The sequence below is a fragment of the Camelus bactrianus genome, chromosome 34, assembly GCF_048773025.1.
Source record: "Camelus bactrianus isolate YW-2024 breed Bactrian camel chromosome 34, ASM4877302v1, whole genome shotgun sequence".
Lineage (NCBI taxonomy): Eukaryota > Metazoa > Chordata > Mammalia > Artiodactyla > Camelidae > Camelus > Camelus bactrianus.
The window spans coordinates 8,987,696-9,012,362 of NC_133572.1; the positions used below are offsets into that span (position 1 = coordinate 8,987,696).

A 24,667-nucleotide genomic window follows, 5' to 3' on the forward strand; every position below is an offset into this window, starting at 1 on the left:
AATGGTGAAAGTTAAAGATAAAGAGTTGATTCTAAAGGCAGCAAGAGAAAAACAAGGAGTTAGCTATAAGGAAAACTCCATAAGGTTATCAGCTGATTTATCTACAGAAACACTGCAGTCCAGAAGGGAGTGGCATATTCAAAGTCCTAGTAGGGGAAAAACCTGCAACCTAGGGTACTCCACCCCACAAAGTTATCATTTAATATAAAAGGAGAGATAAAGAATTTCTCAATCAAAAACTAAAAGAATACAGCAATACTAAATCTATTCTACAAGAAATATTGAAAGGTCTCTAAATAGAAAAAGAGCAAGAATCTATAGAAAAGAGAAAATCACAACTAGAAATGCGATAACCACAATGAACAGCAAAAGAATAAGCAGGAAGATGTAAAAGAGGACATCAAAATCATAAAACATGGAGGAGAGGAGTAAGAAAGTGTAAATGTTTTCCTTTTTTTAAAGAGTGGATTTAAACCTACATGACTGTCAATCATGTAAGTAGATATAGCAATGGGTTAACATACTTGAAAAACAGGGAAAATACACATCAAAAACATACAATAGATTCACAAAAACCACAAAGAAGAAAACTCAAGCATAATACATGAGTAAACCATCAAACCACAAAAGAAAAAAACAGTAAGAAAAAGAAAGGAACAAAGAAGAAATACAAAATCAACTGGAAAACAAGATTTAAAATGGCAATAAATATACATCTATCAATAATTACCTTAAAATCAATGGACTAAATGCTCCAATCAAAAGACATAGGGTGGCAGATTGGATAATAAAACAAGAGCCTACAATATGTTACCTACAAGAGATCCACTTTAGGGTGAAGGACACAGATAAATTGAAAGTGAAGGGATGGGAAAAGACATTTCATGCAAATGGAAATGGCAAGAAAGTATTGGTAGCAATACTTACACCAGACAAAATAGACTTTAAAACAAAGGCCATAAAGAAAGATAAAAAAAGGACCCTATATAATTATAAAAGGATCAATACAAAAAGAGGATATTACACTCATTAATATATTTGCACCCAAAATAAGAGCACCTAAATATATAAAACAGATACTTAAAGACATAAAGAGAGAAACTGATGGGGATACAATAATAGTAGGAGACTTTAACATCCCACTAACATCAATGGACAGATCTTCTAGACAGAAAATCAATAAGGCAACAGAGGTTCTAAATGACACAATAGAACAGTTAGGCTTGATATTTTCAGGACATTACATCCCAAAACACCAGAATATGCATGCTTTTCAAGTGCACATGGAATATTTCTAGGAGAAACCACATACTAGGACAAAAAATAAGCCACAATAAATTTAAGAGGATAGAAATTATTTCAAGCATCTTTTTTGAACACAACAGCATGAAATTAGAAAGTAACCACAGAAAGAGAAATGAGAAAAAAACAATTGCATGGAGACTAAACAGCTTGCTACTAAAAGACCAATGAGTCAACAATGAAATCAAAGAGGAAATTTAAAAATGCCTTGAGACAAATAAAAATGAAAACAAAGCCACACAAAATCTATGGGATGCAGCAGAAGCAGTCCTAAGAGGGAAGTTCATAGTGATACAGGCCTTTCTCAAAAAACAAGAAAAACCTCAAATACACAATCTAACCTACCACAGAAAAAGTTAGTGAAAGAACAAACAAAATCTAAAGTCAGCAGAAGTAAAGAAATAAAGATCAGAGAGGAATTTAATAAAATAGAGATTAAAAAACAATAGAAAAATCAGTAAAATGAAGGGCTGGTTTTTTGAAAGAGTAAACAAAATAAACCTCTGGCCAGGCTCACCAAGAAGAAGAGAGAGAGGACTCAAATAAACAAAATAACAAATGAAAGAAGAGAAATAACAATTGATATCACAGGTATACAAAAAACCATAAGAAAATACTATGAATAATTCTATGTCAACAAATTGGACAACCTAGAAGAAATAGCCAAGTTTCCAGTCTGTCAAAACTAAATCAAGAAGAAATAGATAATTTGAACAGAATGTTCAGTAGGAGTGAAATAGAATCTGTAATTTAAAAACTTCTTGCAAACACATACACCTACAGCCAATTAATTGCCAACAAAGGAGGCAAGAATATACAATGGAGAAATGACAGTCTCTTTGGCAAGTGGTTTTTGGAAAGGTGGACAGCTGCACGTAAATCAGTGATGTTAGAATACTCCCTCACATCGTACACAAAAATAAACTCAAAATGGCTGAAAGACTTAAACATAAGATGGTACACTATAAATCACCTAAAAGAGAACATAGGCAAAACATTCTTTGACATAAATCTTACCAAAGTTTTCCTAGATCAGTCTCCCAGGGCAATAGAAATAAAAGCAAAAATAAACAAATGGGACCTAATCATACTTATAAGCTTCCGCACAGCAAAGTAAACCATAAACAAAATGAAAATACAACCTACAGATTGGGAGAAAATATTTGCAAATGATGCAACTGACAAGGGCTTAATCCAGCATATACAAGCAGCTCATCAACTCAACAACAAAGAAACAAGCAACCCAATCAAAAAATGGGCAGAAGACCTAAATAGACATTTCTCCAAAGAAGACATACATACGGCCAATAGGCACTTGAAAAGATGCTCAATATCGTTAATTATCAGAGAAATGTAATTCAAAACTACAATGAGGTATCACCTCACACGGGTCAGAATGACCATCATTTAAAAGTCCACAAATAATAAATGCTAGAGAGGGTTTGGAGAAAAGGGAACCCTCCTATACTGTTGATGAGAATGTAATTTGGTGCCACCACTATGGAAAATAGTATGGAGATTCCCTAAAAAACTAAAAATAGACTTACCGTATCATCCAGCAATCCCACTCTTGAGCATATATCTAGAGAATACTCTTAATTCAAAAAAAATACATGCACTCCAGTGTTTATAGCAGCACTATTTACAATAGCCAAGACATGGAAACAACCTAAATGTCCATCCACAGATGATTGGATAAAGAAGATGTAGTGTTTGTGTATATATATATATACATATATACACACAACACACACACACACACACACACACACACACACACAGTGGAATACTATTCAGCAATAAAAAAGAATGAAATAATGCCATTTGCAGCCACATGGATGGACCCAGAGATGATCATACTAGGTGAAATAAGTCAGAAAGAGAAAGATAAATGTCATATGACATCCCTTATATGTGGAATCTAAAAAAAATGATACAAATGAACTTATTTACAAAACAGAGACAGGCTCACAGATATAGAAAACAAAGCTATGCTACCAAAGGAGAAGGGGGGCGGGATAAATTAGGAGTTTGGAATTAGCAGATACAATCTACTATATACAAAATAGATAAACATCACAGTCATATGATATTGCACAGGGAACTATACTTACTATCTTGTAATAACCTATAATGAAAAAGAACATGTGTATATGTAAAACTGAACCACTATGCTGTACATCAGAAACTAACACAACATTGTAAATCAACTATACTTCAAAACAAAAAAGAAAAAATTCCATCACTTCAATAAAATGACATCATTATTTTGATGTATTTTCTAGCAGAAACTTTCCTGGGACTAGATAGTTTATAATTGTTTTATTATTTAATTGAAATTCTAAAATTAAATCTATATTTTGATTGAGGGTGATGCTACCTAAGAAATTTTTTTTTGTCAAATCCTAAAGGAAAATAATATTCATAATGAGACTGTTTGCTTTTAAATTTTGTCCAATTTTCTTCGACAAGGAGGCATTCATACTTTTCCATTCTTGTAAGATCATTAGTGTGGTAAAGTCAATTCAATGTGGCTTCTTAAATTATTATTCTCAGAATTCTTGTTGGGAGGTGTGTGCTGTGCCTATCAATAGTTATTTTAAACAAGTCTTTTTAATTAATACCCAAACTTTCTATTTCTGGAGGTATTAATTTTGATTAATCTCTTGGGTAAATAGACCCATAGGTATCGGCAGCTTTTCTAACAGAGTAGATAGGTCATGTATTTTTCTGAACCTTTGCATATCTAAGAATAAGTTTGTTACTTTTCTACATTAAAGGCAATTTAAACATAAGTTCTGATGTCATTTCCTTGCCCTCTCAAAACTCTAATGATATTTTTCAATTAAGTATTTGGTATTTAATAAAACAGAGGAGAAGTCTGATGTCAATGTGATTTTTGTTTCTTGAAATATAGTATATTGTGTCTCCATTCTTCACCCACCCAGCAATACCCACTCATGGCATATATACCCTCTTATGTCCATCTTAAGCTAAAACTCATAGACTTTATCTTGCCTATTATTCAAGCATGCTGACAAAAATGGTTTTAAATATAGGTCTCTTTTTTTATTAATATCTTTTAAAATGTACTTTAGAAGCCTAAAGTGAAACACTGGTCGTTACTCTCTGAAGGTCATCCTCGTCAAATGTGGTGATGAACAGGCAAAGAGGTACTTGGCAACTTCTAGACTGTCCTCACTCTCCTTCACTTCACCTCCAGCTTGTCTTCCTATCTGCCAAATCTGTTGATGAGCAAGACACTTGTTTGGACACAGAGGCAATAACTAACTATACAGAGACAATATCTTTCTCTTTGCAAATTGCACTTAGGCAGCTATATAGGCTTGACTTTTGGATTAATTAGTTGGTGACTCCTTCCCTGTTCCTTCAACTAGACTTTTCTGGCTGTTATTACCTCAGCTCCTACTATAGGTATAGAAGGTTTAAATCCTGTACCTCTTATTTCATAAGACTCATTATGATCTCTGCTCCTTTTACTAAACCCTAGCTGATATTGTTATTGATACCGAAAGTTGGTACAGGGGACAGAAACATGACAATGGGACTTTAGAACTGATTCTCTGATCTGTCTAAATTTAGGATTAATGACCCTGTTGCCAGTAGTAAAAAGGTAGCCTAAAGTGGCAAAATAGTTACTTAAAATTATAACACATGGTCACCAGCAATCAATTACCTATAGGAATAGCTGTTACCATAGATTATCTTAGAGGAAAAACAGTAGCGGTTATTGATTGCTTTCAGATGCACTGCACAACTTGAAGAAAGAAAATAATGAGTTCAGAGCTTTAAATTTCTATCTTTCAATCTGGATAAGGAATCAGAGGGCTTCTACGAGTGCCCTAAAATAAACCTTTATCTCTTTTAGCTGCAGCTAAGCCCAAAGTCTAGTTATGTGGATGTCTAGGTTACAATGAAAATTGAACTTATAATATCAAATGGCCTCATATATTAATGTTAGAACATTGATTGAGAATAAGTGAGAGAATTGTGGTGGGAACATAGAGGAGACTCCAGTGAGACTAAAATCCCAAATTTTGTCAAGCATCTTTTGCATCAGAAATAGCCTCATGTATTCTGTCTCTTCTCTTGTCTGACGAACCAGTAATGACCTTTCCTGAATTGGTTGCTTTTAGGTTCCAATGACCAAGGATATGGACTTGGAAGACTTGGAAGGTATTCCTTCCCATGAAGTACAAGTTGTTCCATCTGATCCTGCCTACCAGTAAAAAAGGGTCACAATGCCTATGGAGCCTCTTTGGATTTTAGAGACGACATAAACTACTACTCTGATCCACCTACTGGGTAACCCAAAAGGCTGCTGGTTTGGTGTGGATCCTGGAGGAATCTCAGCATCAGATCTAGGGTGCTGCACAATCTTTTCTATCATTTGGGCCATATAACTCAGAAGATATGATTGTGCTTGTGCTTGGTAGATAGGGACACTGTATGGAGCCTTTGACAGGGTCCCATAGGATTCTGAAGCAAAGCTCCACCATCTTCTGCAGATGACTACTGTCCTTTGAGAAATAGCTCTGTCCCCCTGTTGGCTCTAACACAGACTGATAGCTTGACCATAAGCCACCAAGTTACCATGTGACCTCAGCTGCCCATCATGAACTGAGTATTGTATGGTATACAAAACCATAACATTGAGCACACAAGCCGCACACTATCATTAATCTACATTGGCCTTGAGAAATTCCTATAGAAAGTAGTAAGTTGTGTGAGTCTGGTTCCATCACCTGCTACATTCTCCTGCCTCTTCTCTCTCTTGCACCTTTGAATGCATTGGGAATTCCTATAGCTAAGAAAAAATTTGGGCCTGGTTTAAAAATGGTTCTGAATTATATGCTGGCACCATCTGAAATTGGATGGCTGCAGTACCACAGCTCTGCTCTGGGGTAGACCTGAAGAATACTGAATAAGGAAAAACCTCATTGGGCAGAATTTCAAGTGGTACATTTAGCTGTCTACTGTACTGATACCAAAGAGTTGGACAGAAGTATAGATTTATATTTATTCAAGGGCATTTGCTGACATCTGGCTGGCTGGTCAGATTAAACAGAATTGGAAGATTGATGACATAGTGGTCTGGGGTAGAACTGTGTGGAGGGAGCTCTCTAAATGAGCACAAAATATGGAGATATTTGTGTCCCATGGGAATATCACCAAAGAGCAACCTCAGCAAAAGACAATATTTATAGTAAGGTAGAAAAGGTGACCTGTTCTGTAAATGTCAGAAAAATGCATCATTTTTCTTCAGACATCTCTGCCCTTGCCAACTGGACTTTTGCACAAAGTGGTCATGTGGGCAGGGATGGAGGTTATGTATGGACTTAGCAACATGGATTTCCACTGACCAAAACCATTGCAATGAGTCCAAGCTACAATAGCAGAGACCAACAATGAACCTCCTGCTTTAGGACGATTCCAGGAGCATATGCCAACCTTGGTAGCAGGATGATTACATTAGATTAATTCTGTCATTCAAGGGGTACACTTTGTTCTCACTGAAATAGACTATTTCAGTTCTATTTCAGACTAATATAATTTGGAAGCATATTTACCTTTCCTGCCTAAAATACTTCTGCCCAAACTACCACAATCCATGGATTTATTGAAAGCTTAATTGTAATATTCCAAAGAATATCACTTCCAACCAAGGAACTCATTTTACAGCAAATGAAGTATAGTGATATTCTCAACTCATAGAATTCACTAGTCTTACGATGTCCCCATCACTTAAAACAACTGTCCTAATGAAATGGTAAAATGGTGCTTTGCATTAAGTTATCTTTTAGAGTAATTAAAAATATTTTCTTTTACCTCCATTTATTCCATTTCTGTTACTCTATTTTTATTTTTCAGTTTTATTAGGCAGAATTTTTACAATTTGACTGCACATATACAACATACTGCATGTAAATACATATACGCAACACACTGCTCATATTTTTTAAAATTTAGGTATATGTACTGCTCATTGTTTCTAAGAAAATTTAGAGTGTTAGCTTTTTAACTTACATAGTTATCTGATACTCTTTATTCCTTTATGTTGGTCCATGTTTCTGACCTACATAATATTCTTTCTCCCTAAGGAACTTTAACATTTCTCTTAGAGTAGTTCTACTGACAATGTATTCCCTCAGTCCTGATGTCTGAGAACATTTTTATTTCTTCTTCATTTTAAAGAAAGCTTTTGCCAGATATAGAATTATGGGTTAATTTTTTGTCTTCCAACACTTGAAAAATGTCACTTTATTGTCTGCTTGCTTGCACAGTTTTTGAATGAGACATATAATTCTAAGCCTTGTCCCTCTATAGGTAATGTATCTTTTTTTCTCTGGGTGCCTGCAAAATTTTTGTTTGCCTTTGGTTTGCAGCTATTTCAGCATGATATGCTTAAGGTGTAGGGTTTTTGTACTTATCCTATTTGATTCTCTGAGCTTTTTGGATATGCGACTTTTCCTCCTATAGGGATAGAGCATTCTTTTTGTCCTACAGTTAGTTTTTGTTGCTTTCTCCTCTGCAAATTAAGGTTTTTGTTTCACAGAGGAGATAGGAGAGAAGGGTTTCAGCATGGCTGTGCTCCCCTCTCCCAGCCAGCACTGTCAAGCAATCTTTCTCAGGACTCTCCCCACTCTTTCTTGTGACAGCCTGGTTGGATTCCTGGAGGAAAAGCCTGAAAGAGTGTGCAGTTCCTTGTATGTCTATGTCTGTCAGGAGCCTCACACTTATTTTAGCCCATAATTTGGTAAAAAAAAAAAAAAAAAACTCCAAGCTATATCTTCTTACTGATTTATATGGCATCTGGAAGCATCTGCCCAAGGTAAAAAAAAAAGGGCTTAGACCTTATTTTTCTCTGTCTCTCCAGATTTCAGGTTAGTTCTTTGCCTTGTAACTGCAGTTTGCAAATGGATTCAAGAAAAGTCATAAATTTGCCCCGCTAATTTATCTTGCTGTAAGGACGACATTCTTTTTAGCTCTCTGAGCTAAATGTAGAAACTAAGAATGGCCTTTTGAAGGTTTCATTATGATGCCAACTGGGTGGCAACACTTTGTGAGGCTGAGATAATGTCCTCTAGTTTGTGATATATACTATGATTTAATGACAAAAGTAAGATTCATGAGTCTCAAAATCAAGGATATGGGAGTGCCTCCTTTTGTAATTACACTGAATGTTCCACTAGTGAATTTTTTGTTTCTTGTCCCACAACTTTGGGCTCTGCTGGTCTGGAGATAGTGGTTCCCAAGGGAAGACTGATTCCATTAAGCTAGAAATTACCTGGCTTTTTGGCCAACTCATGCCAGTGAAATATACTGTACTGGTTTGGGTAATTGATACTATTAAGGAGAAATTAGGGTTGTAGCTGTTACATAACGGACATAAGAGAAGTATGTCTGAAACACAGCAGATGCTCTGGGGGGTGCCTCTTACTTCACCCATATCCTATGATAAAATTAATGGAATGCTACAACAAACCAGTAAAATCAGGACCATTAATGGCACAAACCCTTCAAAAATGAAAGTTTGGATCATTCACATTAGGTAAGAAAACACAACCATTTGAGGGCAACGATAACATGTAATGAGTAGTAGAATACAGTTATAAATAACACTTGCAACCATGTGATGAATTGTTATAAATACCATTTGCAAGCTTGTGACCAATTGTTATCCTAACACTTATTAATGATTCTCCCTTCACTGAACCCAGAATGATGCACTTGTCTTACCAGAAGAAGGAGGAATGACTATGGACAGACAAAAACAACTTTTGTGAACTACAGGAACTTTCATTAGAAGGGAATATGACTGGATGGCTTTGAGCTTAATATCTATAATTCAACCTGATAGTAATACAGGTTCAAATTACCACACTAATGCTTAGGTTATTTTACCTTGTAAACAGAATATTCTTTATTTTAAATTAGGATAATATCTACTACATATTATTTGTTATAATTTTTAAAGGCATCCAAATATAGGGCCTAGTAAAAGGCATATTAATTTTCTTCATTCCTTCCCCTTTCTGAAAAATACTTTCTTGTTGAATTTATGTATTATCCTCTTTAACATCCTGAAAAATCTTGGTTTTTTCCCCTCTAGTTTGTTCCTTTCTTCTCCTACAAACCTTAAATACAAGTCTTCACTTTCTTAGAAAAAATATTAATTTGGGTCTTGTAGACTAGAGTTTCCTAACTTATGTAGCAAGGTACGATGATGTACTAAGGTTCATTGATGTGCCATGTGTAATATACTGACCCTCTCAGTTACTAGTGCAGTCAACCTGGGTCTGAGGCAGCTGAAATCCCAGTTATCTTTGTTATTCTCAGACCGTGAGCAGCTACTTTCATTTATCACAGTGTTCCTTCCATTAAAAAAAGTATTGTAATTTTAAAATTTGTACTATGACTGAAAACACTATAATTCTACAGAGAGGAATTAGGGAGATTGATTTCTAGAATTAATTTTCCAAAAGTGATTTTATCCAAACACATTTAATGAAACCTGGGATATGAAAATTAGGTACAAGTTGTTTTGATGTCATTTTTATATAGCTCTTTCATTGAGACCATTTTGGTGCTGTGGACATTGGACTCTGCAATTTTATTCCAGATATTTTATACTTTTCCCAATTATTCTATATTCTTCAGTTCAATATAATTAAGCAAGAATATTGCTTAACATGTATAAAAAAGAACTAGAAAGAATCTGCTTTAAGAAATTCCTAGTTAATTGGTGTGTTTAGGTTTTCTCTTTCTTCATGATTCAGTCTTGGTAGGTTGTATGCTACTAGGAATTTATTCATTTCTTCCAGGTTGTCCAATTTGTTGGTGTATAATTGTTCTCATTTTCTCTTGGTGAGCCTAGATAAAGGTTTGTCAATTTTGTTTATCTTTTCAAAAAACCACCTCTTAGTTTCATTGATCTTTTAAATTGCCTTGTTAGCCTCTATTTCAATTATTTTTGCTGTGATCTTTGTTACCTTCCTTCCCCTAACTTTGGGTTTTGTTTGTTCTTCTTTTTCTAGTTCCTTGATGTGTAAAGTTAGGTTGTATGAAATTTTTCTTGCTTCTTGTTATAGGTATTTATAGCTATGAACTTCCCTCTTAGAAACTGCTTTTGCTGCATCCCATAAGTTTTGGTATATTGTATTTCTATTTTCATTTGTTTCAATGTATTTTTTATTTCTGTTTTGATTTCTCCTTTGACCCATTATTCAGGAATGAATTATTTTTACTAAAATAAAATTATTTATAATTCTAGAACTCAATGTAATTTAATTGCTAACTTAAAAATTGAACATAAATTTTCATTTATGTTTCATCAATATCTACATGTATAGTATATAAATATAAGAGTAATATGGATGATTTAATATTAATTTTTTTCCAGATGCTACATACAAACATTTGGAATACTGCAGTAAATTCTGAGTACCTACAGATTCACAGACTGGAACATTTAAAAAAGCAAGAAAATGGAGGTTTGACATTACTAGCAAATGACTTTGTTATGCAAAAATCTATGGAGTCTATACCAACTGAAAAGAAGCACCTGAGAAGTTAATTTAAGTTTTTTCTTACTTAAGTTACTTTGCTGCTCAAATATTTATATACTCTGAAGCTGTGTGTGTTTCTGAACTCACTGACTTTCACAGCATCCTGACAGTATCCCTTTGTTTCGAGGCCATAGAGCAAGAAATATGGAGAAGCACTCCCTTAAGGCCTTGAGAAATATTAGGAAAGCAGATGTTTAAGATCACAATTTCCCTTATGGTAGTGCTGACTGTCATATTCTGAATGACAAAGGCATCCATGTGTTCTTTTAAATGTGTTTGTATGTATGTTTATGATACATAGGTGCCCTCTAAAATATGAGAACCCAAAACAGAGGCCCCTCTTGTTCAGTTATAATTATAGTACTAGTTCTATCATTTTTACTGAGTGCCAGGTAATACCTTCTACTTAGGACCCATTTTATCCATTTAGGTCACCTAACTACCTTGGAAGACTTTTAGGTACCCCTTCCCTTCTTTATGACTTCCTGTATTAGTTTTCTATTGCCAAGTAACATAGTGCCACAAGTTTAGTAACTTAAAGCAGCATGTATTTATTATCTCAGTTTTTGTGGGTCAGGAGTTTGGGTCTGACCTAGATATATCCTCTGCTCAGAGTCTCACAAGGCTATAACCAATGTGTTATTTGGGCTGCATTTTCAACTGAGAGTTTTATTGGTAAAGAATCTATCCCAACCTCATTTCATTTGTTGATAGAATTTATTTCCTTATGGTTATATGATTGAGGGTCTTGGCTTTTTTGCTGGTTGTTGGCTAACACCCACCCTCAGGTTCTAGAGGCTGTACAAAGACTCTATAGACCACTTGTAGTAACTTTCCATGTCGGCTTCATCCGCATGGCTGCTTACTTCATCAAACCAGCAGAGAATCTCTCTCTTTAGGGAAGGTCCAGTTCCTTTTTCAAGGGCTTTTTCCAGATTAAGTCAGGTTTACCAAAGATTATCCTCTTTTGGTTAATTAAAACTCAATTTATTTGGGAACTTAATTACATCTGAAAAATTCATTCACCTTTGTCGTATTCTATTGGCTAGAAGTGAGTTATAGGTTCTACTCATACGCAAGGAGAGATTATTATACAGGGTGTGAACACAAAGCTGTGGAGATCAGCTTAGAATTGTTTACCACATTTCCTTTTCCCAAGAAGTTGTTTCTTGAGTTTTCCCAGGTTTGCCTAGTTAACACTTCAGTAAACTTCTTTGAAAACTGCAGGATAATAATAAGAATTACCAGACTGTGCTTAATTCATAGTCTTTCTTAATGGTAGTATAGGATGTGTAGATAGAAACTGCTCAAGATGATCTCTGTACTGTTACTACTCTGATAAGTACTACTCGAACTACTACTATTACTACTATGATTACCATTAGCCAACATTTATCAAGATATTACTATACACCCAATATTTCTCGAAGTGTTTTACCAGAATTTAACCTTTGTAAAAAACCTCACCAAATAGGGGCTACTTTTATTATGCCCATTTTATATTTCTGGAAACATATGCACAGAGAAGTTTAGAACATGCAGAAATTAAAAAGTAGAGATTTTAATTCAGGTAGTAAGCCTTCAGGCACTAAATTTGACTGTCTCTTATATTATAGCACTTAATAGCCCTTAGAAACTTCAGTTTTCCTCTTCAGTTGTTTCTTTTTTAAGTTTATTCTGTTTTTCAAAAGTTCTATTTCAAAAATTGCTGCTCAATTGCTACAACTGAAATTCATTTAAAAACGTTTATTATTTTAGGGTTTTTTTGTTTTTTTTTTGCTTTCTGTTTTTTGGATTTTTTTTCCTGTGATCTCGCTTTATTCTAGCACTTTTTTCTAGAATAATATTCAGCCTGTATGTATAAATAAGGCCACCATGGTAGGTAAAATATGGAAATCCTTCAATACTGATTGTTAAGTAGTTGCCCCATACTGAAAATCCCTCCTACCGGCCAGTCTGTCTTAGTCCCCAGCTGAAGAAAACTTGGACCTCTCCACAATTCTGCAAGTAGAGGATTAATATCTGACAACGTAGTTTTCTATTCTAATTGGTCAGTGCTTGGTACCACAAGGATTGATAAATATTTTGAACATCATCCTACATATAGATCGAAGCCATATCTTTTTCATTCTCCAGTGTCTTTTAATTTCTGTTTTATCTAACTTGAATTCTCTTTCTTTTGTACCTATTCTGATAGCCGCTTTAAGATATATATTATGAGTCAGATCAAGTATTACTTCTATGAAATTTTTGCATATTCTATAAGATTTAGATTCTCTTATTTCATATTTCTTTTATACTTAGTATCTACTTCCATGATAGTAATGATCTCATAATGTTTATCTGTACATATGATCCTTTCTCTGTTAGAGGCAATGTCATTTCCTCTGGGCATCTCTAGTGCTTAGAATAGTGTGTGAGTAAATAACAAAGACTGTACTTGTTGAATGAAACTTTGAATGGTTAGCTCAATCAGGAGGTAGAATGAGACTGGAAATGTGTGGTTGAGGACATTTGGGGAGATTCAAATATAATAAAACTGTCTAATTGGAGTTTTAGGGAGGCAAGTCTAAAGTATGAGCATATCTAAGGAACCTGATCAGTTGGTGAGTTAATGATGAATTATTTTCCCTTTGCCATTAGCCAAGATGTTTGAGAGTGAACTATTATAAAAATAATTCCTTTTTATTTGCTTACAGAAGCCAAACTTAATAAACTCTATCTATTACTGTATTATTCCAAACCTATTTCTCTTATTACAGAATGGAACTTTCAGTATTAATATTATTTATAACTTACTGAGCATCTATTTTATATTAAGCACTATGTACTAAATAAATTATAATACATTATTTGTTATAATAGAGCCTCTATCTGTAGTTTATTGAGGACCCACGTACTATGCTCTATGCTAAGGAATTTATAAAGCTTAGCAATTAAGCAATGCAAATCTAATTGTGTAATTTCCAAACTTAAAACCTTTTAAGTGATTCGTCATTGCTCTCACAATGAAGTCCAGTTTTTAGGCAAGAAATCACTTCTTAAGATAGAGATGAACTCTTTAGGAAGGTATTACTCATTCTCCAAGCCTGGATTAGGTGATCCTCTAAAAACCGCACAGTATTTTAACTAAATTGAAAGAACCAAATTATAAAAATAAGTATTAACCACCCTGCGCTAATTTCTTTTTACTTACAAACATTTCCTGTTTCTGTCCTGTGTCCGCCACTGTAGGATAGATTTCTTGAGGACAGGCACCTAGTATAGGTCTGGAGCACAGGAATTGCTAAATAAATATTGAATGAATAGATTAATTTAAGGGAAAAATTATATTTAAAAACAGTAACAACCAAACCTCATCATCTATTTGTCAAGCCGCTTTTGCTTTGCAAAACACATTTACTTGTGTCCTATCATTTAGCCCTCGGAACCGACTTGAAAGACAGGCACTGTCACCATTTTAGAGATGAGAAAACTGAGTAACACACTTATTCCAAGGACCAGGCTAGTAAGCAGGAGTACTCGGACGGGGAACCCGGGTCTCCCACCAAACAGAGCGGCAGCGTCTTCACCACACCCTGTGCACTGCATTAGGGGTTGGCTCCCAATATAAAACTGAACAGCAGGAATACGAATTCCGAAGAAAGGGTATGACTGGAAGAGCTTGCTCCGGCGCAGAGCGACTGAAGGGACAAGATGTGTTTGCGCCCTCCCCTCATGACTTAACGCAATTTAAAGTATATTTTGTGAGTTTTTAATACAAATGATAAGCAAATCAACACGCTCCAGCCTTTTTCGAAAATCTTTCCCTCAGCTTTTTAACTTTCACCCACCTATTTCCTTCCTTCCTTCTTTCCTGAGGCTCATAGAGGGCGCTCACAAAGTGCTACTCACTGGCTGAGCAAAGCTCCACTCAGAAAGCACACCTCGCGCCGCAACTGAGAGGCGCAGCGCCACCACCTCAGACTTCCTTCTCTTTTCCACGGCAGGAGGCGGGGCCAATTTTTCTCATTCAAATAAAAAACCAGAAGATTTGCATGGGGACCGGCCAGTCCGTGAACCTATTGGTTGAAAGCGCGGTGGGCGTGGCCAATAGTACGACCACCGAGTCCCGCCTACAGTAATTTGCATAACGGCCCCGGCGCGTGCAAGGGAGAAGCGGGTTTGTTTTTGAATCTGCGGAGGCGGCGGCGGCGGCAGCGGCGGCGGCGGCGGCGCGGCGGCTGAAGCGCGCGAGTGAGGCGGCAGCGGCGGGGACGGCTGCGCGGGACGGCGCTGTAGGAAGGAACTTGGTTCCCCCTCCTTCATCTCCCGCCCCAAAAGGTATATGTGAGTCCCAGGGGCTGTTATAACCACATTTTCTTAAATTACTATTGTATTTCTGAGGAGTCAAGACTGCATTATGGCGGCTGCGGGAGTTGTGTTTGCGCCTGCGCGGTTGCGGAGCTGCGGGCGGGCGCTGCATGGGAGCACGTGATCTTGCGGGGTCGGGCTCTAGCTGCAGTTGTGCAGCTGGCGGGGCGGTGGCTGCGCAAGCGCAATATTCATTTTCAAGATCTAATGTTCTTGTTGGACGCCATTCGGGTTCTAGATTTAATTTTACTCATTCTTGAGGGGTTTCATTTTGTTACCCTAAAATTCCCACATTTTTCAAGGAAAATGTTTCTTTTATGTTGTATACCTGTAGCGACCTCAGACTCTTTTCCTGTATTCCCTGAGAAGCTGTCGACTTAATTTTCTGTAAAAATGATTGTCCACTTGTGGTTCTCGATTTTAATTTCACTTTTAGGGTATTGCTGGATTCAAGTTTATATTTAGGGAGATAAAGATCAGCACCTAGTGGTGTTCTCACGGGAAGTGCATTTATTTGAACTGCATGTTTGCAAATACATTTTTAACCCTATTTTTACCAGTTCTGTTATGGAATGTTTTCAAAGTGAAAACAATTTGAGTTTTGGAAATATTGAGGGGGAGGGAGCAGTGGAAGAACCTATATAATGTTGTTTGAGGAGAAATCTCCGTCTCCTTGGCTTTTTATTATTTTTTAAAATAATTGATTCTCAGTGAGTTTTAATTTTAATCAGTGTGTACCTCTGATCTTACTTGCATCTGAGTTTTACGTTTTTTTCTGTCTTTCATCACATGTCTATTACTGCTTCAGTTAGATTATTTTCATTACTTTGACTTTTTAACTAATTTTCTTAGCATTTTGTAATGAGATGTAAAATATAACACAAACTTGGTGAATTTTTCTGATGAAGAATTATACAAAGAACTCAATTACACTGAGGGCTTTATGAGGAAATCGTCAACCATCAATAAAAGAATCAGTTGATTAAAAAACTGCCATATATGCATGTGTATTAAGATACAGTTGTGTTCTATTTTTTAAATTGTGTGTTCCTGGTTTTAGTTTTTTTTTTTAAAGGTAGTTGTAAGTATGCTACTGATAATTTTAGTTTAAAATGATAGTCACTTTATTTAAATCTTATATAAACAGACCTCTAGGAGACATTTTATGCAATTTGTTATAATTCTGCCATTGTGCATCTGGGCTGAAAACTTGTGATTGGTTGTCATAAACTTCATCTGTGGTTTGTGTATACAACAGTTGTTTTCTTGGTTGGTTATTTAGCTCTAGGTTTAAGTCAGTCACCTGTCAAGTGGAGAAGTGGCTGTGGCTTTATAATTTTGACTGGTTTAGAGATTTTATTGCTTGCAAGTACCGTTAAGTATTAAGTAGGTGAAATTGAAGGAAATATTTTTGGTTGGTGGATTTTTTAAAAAATGACATCACATGGGAAATAGAATGCAGTGATAGAAACAATTCTTTTTTTCTCAACAGAGAATTTGTTGTTGATATAATTTCTGGACCTCTGAAATCTTCTACACAGAAATCTATTTAGAGGGCAGTTGTGTAATCTTTTCCCTTTATGATTCTGGGTGGTTACCCCGCACCTCCACCCTCTAGACATTATTACAGGTGTTTTATTAGAGTTGGAAATATGTTGCATTTTCTGTATCTGTGTGTGCATGTGTGTATATGTATACACATACATATTTAGGTTAAGAAAAGAAATTTGACCATAGGGTATAGGGCACTTTGAACTGCACTTCCAGAAAAGTGAAATATTTTGGTTTATATATTTAAGCGTATGTTTTTATTTGCATGTACAAATGATTGCCCTTTAGGTTAATGTTGCAGATCATCAGAGGCACTTGCAAAAACTGAAGAATATAATGTACTATGTAAATATGTATTGGTAGGACAATTTTGCTGCCACATTTGTTAGAAAAGCAAGTATAGTTCTGTAAACGTAAAACTAACATTAATGAATTGTCTGAACATCTACTGTTTGTTCATTGGTACTCTCAATAACAAACGTGTTTTGGAATTTTAGTTTAGTAGTTACGATATCACAAAATTTTGACACATGTAGCATATATAAATATTAATACTAGGTTATGGAATGAATATTGAGTTACTGAAGGTCATTTAAAATCTTTAGATTGTAAATTTTAAACATAAAATTTGGTTTAGGGAAAAAGGTTTGAATAATTCATTATTTCAAAGATTAGACAAAAGTCATTAAAATTTCTTTTTTCTTTAAATTGTGATTTGAATATGATATATATATATTTTAAACTTTTTTTTTAGTTATTCATTACAGTACATTTGTAAAATGTTGAAAACTAATTAGAAATAAACACACTACATGATTTGGTGATTTTTGTGATTTTTTTTCTATTTATTGATTGATCAATTGGTTTATTGTTTGGATCATAATTTTATTCCTGCCCCTTTAACTTAGTATTATATTGTGGATATTTATCCATTTTATTATTCTTTCGAAATATGTTTCTTAATGATTATGTAATACTTATTTTCTGAAAATATCCCAAATTATCAAATATTCTTGAAATACATTTTGAATGGCTGCATAATATTGTTATCTTATTAAGAATGTACTGAGACTTACTAAACCTTTCTTTTTTATTGACCATTTTTGTTGCCCATTTCTCTATTACAAATTATGCTACAGTGAATATCCTTGTACATGAGTTATGATCTGCATTTCATAATATTTCTTCGAAATTACTGTTTCAAAGGGCTTTTAAAGTAATTTACAAAATTGGTAAGAACTCAGTTTTTTAAAAAAAGCACTTTCCATACTACCATCAATTTGATGGTCGAGAAATAGCTCATTAACTTCTGTTTTCTGATAACTAGTGAAGTTGAACTTTTTAATATACATGCAACTTTCTTATTTTTTGTGACTTTGCTGTTTGAGGTTATTTTGTGTGTTTTTCTGTGGTGAATGTTAATGTTTTTCTTTCTAACAGCTATATGGATATTAGCCTTTTGCTTTTCATATTTTTACAGGTTTATTTGGTTAAATTTTTTAAAAATTGCTTTTGGTTTTATATATTCAGAATTGTTACATTTTTATGTAGTCAAATGCACTGCTTTTTCATTTGTGATTTCTCCTAGGACTTCTCTGCATTAAAAAAAAAAGAATTACCTGTTGTAAGATGAACTAAATGTTCATCTGTTTTGTTTATTTTTTCTAATGGTTTAATTCCCTTTAAAAGGACCTTTTAATCTCCATGGAGTTTATTTTGATATTGTGTAAAGATGGATTGCTAGTTTCTGTCTTTTCCAAATGTGTAACTTCCTTAGAATTTTATGTTGATGATCCATTTCTTACTGCTTTGAGTTGCTTCTTTTGATCATCAGTTTGAGCTATCAGTTCTGTTTCATTTTCTAAGGATGTTTAACTTGAGGCCCATTGGCCTTTGGGGGTTTTATAGATAGGCTTTAAAGGTTCGGTGGATTCCTTGATTAACACAGTTTTATGTGAGTGTGCATATGTGGATGTTTTTCTGGCCAGAGGGTTACAGTTTTCATCAGCTTCTCACAGGAATATGTAATATAAAGTCTAAAAGCATGTTAATGACCACTGTAACTGGGCATTACTTATATAGAAGTCCTGCAGTTTTATTTGCTATAGTGTTATAGACTATATAAACATATAGAGGGGCAATACATAGAATTCCTTTTCACAATTTTCTAAACTAGTTTTCTCTGCTTTTGCAATATATTTGGCAATATTTTTAAAATGTCAACTATTTGAAGTTTTGTTTAGAATTTCATTAAACCTAAGTTAGGGGGTAGGGTATAGCTCAGTGGTAGAGTGCAGTGCTTAGCATGCATGAGATCCTGGGTTCAATCCCCAGTACCTCCATTAAAAATGAAAATAAGTAAGTAAACATAATTACCCCCCACCTCCCAAAAAACCTAAATTAGAATGAGTTTACATCTTTATACTGTTAGGTTTTTTTTATTCATGAATATGATGCGTTTCTTGTAGCTCCCACAAAAATGTACTGTTTTTAGGAACTGTGGGAAAAATTGTGGTACCAGTTACATTTTCTTAAGGTGTTATTTTACTAGTTTCCCAATACTGACATAATGTTAATAGGGATGTTATGGTAGAGGATCTAGGTCTACATTTCCATTTTTGATCTGCTTTGAGACATAATGACATGAAAACAGAGCATGTATGAAGTTGGAAGTGAGAAAAATAGGTTGCCAAGATAACGTATTCTATAATATTTGAAACCAAAATTGTTTTACTTTTTTTAACATAGACTTTTTTTTTTAGTGGAGGAATTTTGAAAAGTTATTCAAATCATTTTCTGGTCAGGATGGAGCCTAATAAATACTATCTAATAAAGGTAAAAATTTTTGGGTTTAGTTTCTTTGGTAACATTAAATATTTTTCTCATAAGGATGTTTTTCCCAATTATTAGTGTAAACTCATTTTCTATTAAATCTATTCTTTGTGCTGATTGCAATGAAAAGTATAATCTTGGTTATTAGTATTGTATTTCAGTTGTAATTCTGCTTTTTAAAAAATCATTTTCATAATAGGTTCAAGAAAGAATGTCAGGTTATTGCCAAAATATTGGTATTGAACTAGTTAAACTTGAAAATTGGTGGAGGCATGTAAAGAAGAAATCAAGGAAGCAAAGATAGAAATCAAATGGTTAAATATTATTGGCTTTATAAAAATAAATCTAAGAAATAGAAATCGAATGTTAAGATATTATTGGCTTTTCTTTAGCATTGTCTTCCTTTTCCATTTCTTCCATTTTCAGAAATTTTTTCATCTTTGGATCTTTTTTGAGTGAATCCACTTATAAAAGTTTGCATATTTTATTTTTTTGTATATGAATTTTGCCCTTACCTGAGAACTTTTTCTAGTTCTGACATATCAATACTTGTTTTTGCAGATTATAATAGATAAGAAGTAGCATATTGGGACAGGAGAAATGCTACTAGAAAAATACGTATGATTGGGGCAAGAAATGATGGCTAGCATCTCGATAGTTGAAGAGGGGTCAAATTTCAAGTGTTAGAAGAAGAATTTAAAAACTTAGTTTTGGGGTTATTTGGTTTGAGAATCATTCCTAGAGTCAACTCAGTATTTATAGCATGTTCATTATGGTAATTGATGATCTTATTAATGATTCTGAATTGTAGAGAATATTTAAGTAGGTTTTATTTGTTTAAGAAGGCAAAGAGGTGTATGATTTGGTTCAGAAAGGTTTCTATTATAATTTTTGTTTTTAAGTTTTGAGGTATATGGAAAATTCATACATTGGCAAACCAGGTTTTAAAGGGAGTTGCATGTAGAAGGAGGTTTGAGAATAAAGTTCTTGCTTCTGAATTCCTAACAGTTGTGGGGTATGTTATAGATAAAAATTCGGTAATGTTTTAACAGTGGTTTATAAAAATATCGAGTAGCTCTGGAGAGCATTGTCCATCTCAGTTTCAAAGAGTACCTAGAAATTCCTTATCTATTAGTAGAGTTTCTCTTTTAAAATTCTTGCCCTTTTGACCTTGTTATGTTCTTTGGAGAGCCCAAGACTAAAAATTACTCCTCAGTGTTCTTTCTCAGATTGTCCTACAGTCTACAGAGTAAATCAGTGCTTTATTTTTTCCCCCTGTCATTTTAGTTTTTTTCCAAAACAGAAAAGTAAATTCCACAAAATTAAACTTTGTTATATATGCTTCAAGTTGCATGGTGTAATCCATTTTGTGTTAGAGACAGTATGAGTGATGGGTAGTGTTTTCAGTTTTTTAAGTTTTGCAGAGTGAGAAAACCAGGGCACTAGTGCTTACTTATACAAAAATTTCAGTTTTGAATTTTGATCTTTGGGTTTTTGAGTCTTTAAGAGAATGACTCAGGCATCTCCTTGGTAACCTTCCAGAAAATGTGGCAGACCTAAGGGTACAGTTGGCAGTGCCTTCCTGAGACTCTTTATAATTGGACCTATGTAACATGAATGTCGGGGAAATGAAGATGACCTATTAACTTTCCATCAGAAATATGCACTTATTCATGTCTGTAATTTTTAAAAATTGTTTAGAATACTATAAAAAAAAAAGCTTTGTGTTATTTTGTATCTAATAACTAGGAATAACAACTATATACCTTTTAGTTTGGAAGAGAGAGCCCCTTGTAGGATGATGTGAGACAGTGGTGTCATTATGTCTAAGTACATAATCCTTTTCCCCCTTTCTTTGTTGTTTGTATAGTCCTGTTTTACTTTGGGAAACTATTGTCTTGGTAGGTACCCAAGAATTATATGTATGACATTTTTATATTCTAATAAGAAATTTGAATTGTATATCACAATAGTGATTGTCAGAACTTCCAGACCTGTAAAAGGATCTCTCTTTCAGTCAGTAATTCTCAAAGATAATGTGTAGAAGTTAGAAAGTAGGAAGAGATTCTGCTGTTTTGAGGGCCAGAAGCAAAAGAAAAAGAGATTGGTGAAACAATAATGGATGACTTGACTGCTTCAGCTCATTTTTAACTAAGACTTTCCAGCTTAGGAGTGTACATGCTCTGTTACCTTTATTAGATTAAATATCCTAAGAAAAGGAAGAAATGGGGAAAAGAATGCAAAGTAGACTGTTTTTAAACTCCTTTTATTTCCTTTAGTTGGTACATGTCAGGAGCTGTTTGGATTACAGTAAAGGCTAAACTGCTCTGAGAAATTCTGTTATTGTTAATGATAACAAGTGTTTATTTTCCTTTTATATTAATATAGAGGGAAACTCTTCAGGTTTATAAGTGACTTCGGCTTAATATTTGGTTTTCATATGCTGAAGATGGTTTCTCGGTTGAACATGGCTGCTTTCACCAGCCAGGGGCAAGGGAGAAGGAACAATGGGAGTGCCGATTCTTTGGGAGCATCATCTGGAAGTGGCACATATCACTTTGACTCATGTTTTATGGATGAGAATTTAGTCACTGGAATGTACTGCGCTGGAAAGGGAATGTTGGGAAATGTGTTATCTAGCTGGACAAACATGCTCAGCTACAATTAGAAATTTTATAAAAGAAGAGAAATGGACGTTAGAGAACAGCTAGCATTTTCTGCTACAAAAGGAAGCTGGAGACATGGTCTAATTAATTCATAATTTGATATTGAAAATTGATTTTCTGTTTTAAGAGTTAGATCCAGTCATAATTGTGTATCTTCCTTTGAAATAGAATTTTGAGAGCTTTATGGTCATGATTGATAACTGAGGTTCTAATGATAAATATTTACCTTGTTAGGTAGAATTCTTTCCTTTTCTACTTGCCTTTGAAAACATATTAAATCATGATTAGTTTTGGAAGAACCAAGTGTAGTATTTTTGAATCTTGCCAGTTAACTTACTTTAAAAAGGATGAAGGACTGTAGGTAAACTCTGAGTGACAATTGTTTGAACTGCTCTTTTTAGTCTCAAAGTTGATTTTATGTTTACATTATCTTATCCAGAGTCTATTTTTCTTTATTTATAACTATATGTATAAATTATACTTTGTCAGATGGCAAATGTGATTTTTGAGGGCCTTGTAATATACACAGGTAAAAAAATTATGGTCATAAATTCTTTGCATTCAGGTAAAACTTACCTGATTAATAAGTAAATAATTAAAAATAGCTCTCTGTAGATGCTAAGTGAAACAATGGATATTTGTGTAAGGCACAGGAAGTGGGACTGTATTGGGGGAAGATCAAGGAAACCATAGAGGAGTTGAATTTTAAAGGATGAATTAGAAAGATATTCTTGGTAAAGGGAATAAAAAAGGTATTAAAATCTCAGAGATGGGTGGGAAAAAAGGTAGTATGTTTAGGAGAACATTCTCTGATATAAATCCTTGATTTTTGTAAATAGAGTCTTTGCTGCCATGTGCCTACCTACATAATGTGCCTAATAAAGGATATTTTTATCCTCAACTGTAAGTTCTCAAATTTCTCTTTTTACTTCGCTTTACTTTGTATCTCTTTTAAAGGATTTATTCTTTTCAACTTTTGTGTTTATAGTCTTCTGTGTGGTATTTTATAAGATTCCTGCAATTAGAAATTTTATCTTATTTTTGTACCTGACAAATGTCACATTTTATAAAGACAAATCCCTCTAGTTAGGTACAGTAAGACCATGTTAAAAGTATAAAGATGCTTTCCACAATGCCTAACTTAATAGTCAATAAATATTTGCTTATTGAAAGAATAGAACTCCTTTGTTTTAGGTGGAGGTGCAAAAAAAAAAACGGGATAGGGGAGTAAGATGTTCTAGCGCCTTTCATTTAACTCATGATAATCCTCAGATGTCAGAACTTTTTTTTTTTGCATAATTAACGGTGAGATTTACTTAACCAAGCACCCACTGGATAAATTGTCGAAAGATTTGACAGGCACTTTACATATGGAAAATTATAAACAGTGAAACAACTTTTGGAAAAAATTCTTCAGTCTCAGTAAGAAATAGAAGAAAATTAAGAAAACACCATTGTTTACCTATTAATAAGTTCCTAAAATATAACTCTGAAGGATATATGTATGCAGATTAATAAGGATTGGATGACAAGATGGAATGACAATTATTTTGTGGTGTTCGTGTAATTCTCTTTCCCCATCAGACTTATTTTAAGTGATAATAAAAGCTGAAAGATAGAAACACACAAGCAAATTAAGAAAGAGGAAAACAGAAAGAATAAAAGAAAAGGCAAAGAATTTTCCTAAAACCAGTTAGTAATATAATGAAGTGGAGAGTATAGTTATTATGTACTGGAACCTGGCCAACTAGTGTCTTCCAGCAGCACTTCTTACATATAAAAGGGTGATACTGCCTGCCTGGTAGGGTTATTTTGAGGATTAAATGAGATTAGTTATATAAAATGCTTAGCATTTGTTCCTGACACATTTTTTGTCTCTGGCTTCAATCAGTTGATAAATCTATTAGTAAGGCATGAATGTTTACTAAGAAGCAGCTTTGTGCATCTATAGGGAGCCCTGCAGTGCATGGTGATATATAGAAAATGATAGTATTCTTGATTATGGAAACTAGAATTTAAGTGCATCTAAAAAGTAATTTAGAAAAGTAGGTTTGATAGTACCACTCACTGGTAGAGAAAATATGCATTTAGGAAAGTAGTTTACTTGCGAAGGTCCATGAGAGAGTCCAGCTTTATGACTGAGTCATTAAATTAAGAAACAAAAACAAAAACATCAGAGTGTTTAAAGACTAAAAGCCCTTCGAGATTACTAAATTCACTCAGGCTTGTCATGGTGAAAAAGCAGCCATTTTCTCACATTAATTATTTATCTTCAAGGTTTGTCATATTTCTTCAGACTGTCATTATTGCCAAAGTTAGAGATGAAATAATTTATTATGGGGACTAGATTCATGTAGATTTATCCTGTTTTCT

The 24,667-nt window shown here is 34.2% G+C and overlaps 1 protein-coding gene and 1 long non-coding RNA gene across 2 annotated transcripts in view; one reads left to right on the forward strand and one right to left on the reverse strand.

Moving 5' to 3' along the window:
* The window catches only part of LOC141575880 (uncharacterized), a 200,332-nt gene extending 185,442 nt beyond the window's left edge, over positions 1-14,890 (reverse strand). The window contains exons 1-2 of the long non-coding RNA XR_012503902.1: positions 14,726-14,890; positions 14,089-14,178 (exon numbers count right to left, since the gene is read on the reverse strand). This is a non-coding gene — a long non-coding RNA (uncharacterized LOC141575880). The remainder of the gene's footprint in view (positions 1-14,088; positions 14,179-14,725) is intronic.
* Positions 14,891-15,063: 173 nt separating this feature from the next.
* Positions 15,064-24,667, forward strand: part of ATF7IP (activating transcription factor 7 interacting protein) — a 95,214-nt gene continuing 85,610 nt past the window's right edge. Inside the window, exon 1 of the mRNA XM_074357242.1 lies at positions 15,064-15,215. The gene's annotated coding sequence lies outside the window, so the exon portion shown is untranslated. The remainder of the gene's footprint in view (positions 15,216-24,667) is intronic.